The following is a 5,709-nucleotide window of genomic DNA, read 5'->3' as shown; positions in this document are numbered from 1 at the left end:
GTCTTGGGTGTTACAAGATACGTTGTTACAATCAGGGGCGTCATTTGGACTTCAAAAGTGGGAGGACATTAGGGCAGACAGTTTTATATATATATATATATATATATATATATATATATATATATATATATATATATATATATATATATATATATATATATATATATATATATATATATATATTTATCATTAGCTAATAACACCTTTAGGCAATGATCATATTTGCATTTTATGTAGTCTGTGATGCAGGCAGGATATTCATTAGCACCTAATTAGACTCATGCTGCTCTTGAGTGCTCTCTGATGAATTCACAATCAAATATGTAGTATACCTATATGGTAGCATTGAGTAATCTTAGGTCACTTGGTAAAGTGTTCACCTAAGTCCGACCCAGTCTGACAACATAAACCTAAGTGTGTTTGCAAGCTGAGTGTTTAGAATATTGGCATAATAATAAAAGATGCTGAAAACTGGATTCCACTACTTTATTGAATATATGAATAATTATAAACTGAATTTGTAATGGAGCCAAGATAAAAAAAAGCTATGTTTTTCAGCGGTCATACCATGATCTCATGAAAATAATTAGGTTGACATATATAATTAATTAATACGTATTTTGGTATGATGACCATTGCACGTTAATACCATAGCTTTGCTAGCATTGAGTAATCTTAGGTCACTTGGTAAAGTGTTCACATAAGTCCGACCCAAGCTGACAACATAAACCTAAGCATGTTTGCAAGCTGAGTGCTTAGAATATTGGCATAATAATAAAAGATGCTGAAAACTAGATTCCACTAATAGAGTAATTATATACTGAATTTGTAATGGAGCCAAGATAAAAAAGCTATGTTTTTCAGTGGTCATACCATGATCTCATGAAAATAAATAGGTTGACATATGTAATTAATTACTACGTATTTTGTTATGATGACTATTGCACATTAATACTATAGCTTTGAATCCAATGATGAATATCCTCAAGCAAGACACAAATAGCAACAGATTGGTCACCAATTCACTCAGTAAACACAATACTCCAGAAAAGTATACACTGAATTCACAATAAAGTTGTTTTTCCACTTGGAACTTTGTAAACAGAAACCAAGTAACCTCGTTTTACTTCACTTATAAGTCATGATGTTCGCGATGTGGTCACCTCGACCTTTCGTTCCTCCTCCCTCACACTGGCAGACGTCTCTAACAAGCTTTCTTACCACCATTATCTCAATACGAATAACCGGCAGGAGTAATTTGTTTTCTAACTTGATTTTAAAGCAACAATAATTATAAATCATATTCTAAATTACATTTTAATGCAATTTTAATGTCATCTTTTTCATTTGCATGTGTGTACCTTTCTGCTACAAATAAAAGTTTTTTTCCCATGTTTTGTTTTCCTTAACTCAAATATTTCACATTTTAATCAATAACAAAGGCATCAAACACTAATTGTATGTTCAAGCTATGTTTTTTTTCCTTTTTCTGTTGACATAAACTACTTCGTTTTCCTTTGGTGCCATTATTTTCACATGGGTGCAGTCTATCACTCCCACAACACCGGCAAGTTGGTAGAATTCTGCTTGCTTTTCACGGATCTCCACCCTATCAAGGGGAGACTGGATAAACCTCCCGACTACCTACGGGGCACTGAGGGCGGCCAGAATTTTCGCAATCACCCTTCTTACACTACTCTGGCTTACCCCCAAACTCATCACTTGAACACTGCAGCATTTTTCCTGTAGCCAAGTATCTTTAAGTCAAAATCACTCTCAACCCCGGGGTGAGGGAATGCTCCCTTTGAACTGGATCTTGTAGCTCTTTTCTCACCAAATCAGTCACATACTCCATTCCTGCACGGTCTAATATGTATGTTTTGACAAGTTCACCATCGTTATACAGTTCCAAAGCGTCCTATCAAACTCTAAATTGCGGAAGCGGGCTGGGCGAGGAAGTCCGGTGGCCATGTTGATATGGGTCTGGGTCTGGGATTCACTATTAACTTTACTATTAAGTGTTTAGAAGTCCTCGCCAGCACTCCCAAGTTAATACCAAAGTTAATAGTAGGTATTAGGCTAATAGTTGTTGAGGATACACTTTGAGAGTGAAGTTAATACTAAAGTCGAAAGTTAATACCAAGTTTAGTATTAATAGTTGTCGAGGATACGGGCCCAGCACTCGTCGAGCGAGCAACTCCCCTGGCCTTTGAACCAGCTTATAGACTGCTGAGTTGCTCGCTCGGCTACGGGTGCAGGATGCACCGTTCCCCCCAACCAGCTGGGCAGGGCCTCATGGCCTGACGCCTAGCACCTCCGTGCTCTAACCATAGCCCATCCAGTCAACGAGCTGGTAAACATAAAACAACAACAATTTTGCCAGAGGCAGTGGAACGCCAGCACTAACAACAATTTGCCAAAGGCGGCCCGTGGTAAGGTAGTGTTGGAGGCCTTTTGTAGTTTGTTCGATATCTTCTCTAGCCCCCCCTTCTTTTTTTCGGTCTATTTATTATACACCCACATCCATTAACCATATACAACACTAACAAAAAGTAGGTTATTCCTCATATATGCATGCTCTCATTAATACAAACATCATTATTAGGAAAGCATTCATTATACATCCACATTCATTAATCATACAGCTTTAATAGAAAAGAAGGCTATTCCTTTTAAATCCATACTCTCTTAACAACATACAACATTATTAAGAAAGAAAATAGTAGATATACATCCACGTTCAGTACTCATATACAACACCAATAAAAAGTAGCCTATTCCTCATACATTCATGCTTTCTTTAATACAAAACATTATTAAGAAAGATTAATAGAACATCGACAGTAATTACTGATATACAAGATTAATAAAGAAAAGTAGGCTATTCCTCATAAAGTCATACTCTAATACAAACGGCATTATTAAGAAAGAAAAGAATACTTATACGTCCACAGTCATCACTCATATACAAGATTGATAAAAGTAGGTTAGTCCTTTTCAATTCATTCCTCTTAATAACACACAACATTTTAAGAAAGAAAAGACTAGTTATACATACAGTTATTACTCATATACAAATAAGAAAAAGTAGGCTATTCCTTTTAAAATTCATATGCTTTTAAACACATACATCATTATTTAGAGAGCATTCATTATACATCCACATTCATCAATCATATACTACATTAATAAAAGTAGGCTATTTCTTTTAAATTCATACTGTTTTAAACACATAAAGCATTATTAAGGAAGCATTCATTGTATACTTCCACATTCATTAATCATATACAGCACTTATAACAAGTAGGCTATTCCTAATACATTCATCTCTTCAATGCATACACCATTATTAAAAAAAGCATTTATATCACATTTATAGTCACTTCATATTAAACTCCACATAAGCATACAACCCAACACACAAGCAATTATTATACAATGAACACTCGTATTATACAGCTCTCAACTTCTTACGGCCACTCACAGTTTACAATGAACACTTTAAATTTATCTTACAACTTTTTCCATTTCTTTCGACCACTAAAAGACTTAAAATGGCTTCTTACATCTTGCTCATTTTTTTTTATATTTCTTACGATAAATTCACAACTTACAATAACGCTCTTAGACATCTCGTAACTTCTTGCATCTTTTACGACCACCTCTCTCGCTTGGCAATGTTATGCAATGACATCATCGTCCATGCCAGCCGGTGCATTTAGGAAACTAGTAGGCTATTATGCATTGAATTGAATTACAAGGCTATTATTTTGCATTTACGAATATTAAGTTATTATTATGCATTTAAGAAAACTAGGCTATTATTTTGAACAAATTTGCAGACAGAAATTAATTCTCTCTCTCTCTCTCTCTCTCTCTCTCTCTCTCTCTCTCTCTCTCTCCAGAATGCACACTGACGACCAAAGCCAAGCAAGTATTTAGCTTATGGAATGCAGAAAATCTTATTACAGAGCGTGGACTAGTGGAAACAAGAGCATTCATAACAGATTTTTTTAACCCGTGGGCTTCGGCTATGGGAAAGCCGAGAAGTGGCCGAGAAACGACAAAATTACACTGCATTTTGAGACTAAGAAAAGAACAGGGAATGTACATCAAAGTACTCCTCTCATAACCAAAAAGCCGTTAAAAATATTTACTTTTACTCAAACTCCATTCTTTTTGAGTGGTGTTTGTCACAAAATAAACAGTCTCGTGACGTGTGGCATCTAGCCAATAGTCGCTTGTTGTCTACTATAGAGAATTTGACGAGTGATTACTGTATGGATAGCTAAGTCAGCCTGCCATGACCCTACAGCACCACCTTTGACAAAAAAGCCCACCTCAAGATCACTCACCTACCACAATGACCTCGGACATTCATGGTGGGTTGCGCTATGCCACCACCGACTACAAATAGCTCGAATTAGGTGTTTTATGGAGAGCCCTTTTTAGGGTCCACCGTACCACAGCCCCGACTTGTGAAAGCCCTGAAAAGGGTCTCCCAACGTTCTCGGGTTAAAGAAACATATTCGTCGTGCAGTTGATCCTCACAGTTTCGTAAGAAAAATCCTGTCTGTCCTATGTCTTTGAAATTTTAATATGTTGTTTGTTGGTGTAAATGTATGACATTCTGTGAATTTCGTGAAAATTGGGTGAATGTGTAGGGGAAACTCAAACAGAGCATAAAATCTTCTATTTGTTTCACAGACTTTAGTTTTTAGATAATTACTTTGAAAAAAAAAATACCCCAGAACATTTGTGTATATATGTACATTTCTCATTTTGTAAATTTTAGATTTTCTGTTTCGGCTTCGAAAAAATAATTTCACTAATAATCTTCTCCACTTTTTCTCCCGTTTTCTTTTTACCTTTTTTAAAATGTACAAAATGAGAAAAATTGCCATTTAGTTGTAGTTTATATTGCTACCTTACAACAGACTATCAGACTGTTGATTTTCTGAATTTTTTTGAAGTGTAAAAAACACATTTTCCAGATTTTGGCTCCTACAGTTTTTTTTTTGTTTTGTTTTGTTTTTTTCCATTTCATGTGTTTTGCCATTTCTATTCACTTGACTGGCATGAAATCTTCACATATGATTGTTTATACCTTGTTCACTTACTGGAGAAGGATAAGGCATATGGTCCCCCTTTATAAAAAAAATGTTATCACTCGAAGGTGGTGGTGGTGGTGGTCACGGTGCGGTTGGTGTGAAGATAGAGTCGTGACTCTTGCTTTTCTGCGTTGCTTTCTTGCGTGTTTCCTGGGTCTTCATTTTGTTCCAGAAGACTTCTTTATGTTCATAACTTTGCTCATCGTTGCTTTGCGCTTGTACGTCTTTATAAAGACGTTTTTGGATTATAGCGCAGCGAAATTTTTCAATGTCCTCCCCAGTCAACGTCTGTGGGAGAACTGAGCAGCAGAGTACGCATTTCACATTCGGCAGCCGTCACGAGTGGATAGAGGGATGATGGATGACAAAACTTACAGGGAAATATACTTTCTAATGTGAGTTTTACGTGCGTACAAGCCTTGAGAAATACCACGTGTGTTGGCGCGCTATAGCGTAACAGCGGGGGGCATTTAAATCTCTTAAAGGGACCCTGTTATTTTAATATTTTACACGAATATGCTTCATTACCTGGTAGTACATAGCATCCCCGACATGTTGAGCGAGAAAAACTAATTTAGTCAGTTTAAAAAAATATTCG

The sequence above is a fragment of the Eriocheir sinensis genome, unplaced genomic scaffold (genome assembly GCF_024679095.1).
Source record: "Eriocheir sinensis breed Jianghai 21 unplaced genomic scaffold, ASM2467909v1 Scaffold1700, whole genome shotgun sequence".
NCBI classification, from domain to species: domain Eukaryota; kingdom Metazoa; phylum Arthropoda; class Malacostraca; order Decapoda; family Varunidae; genus Eriocheir; species Eriocheir sinensis.
This window is presented reverse-complemented; position numbering follows the sequence as displayed.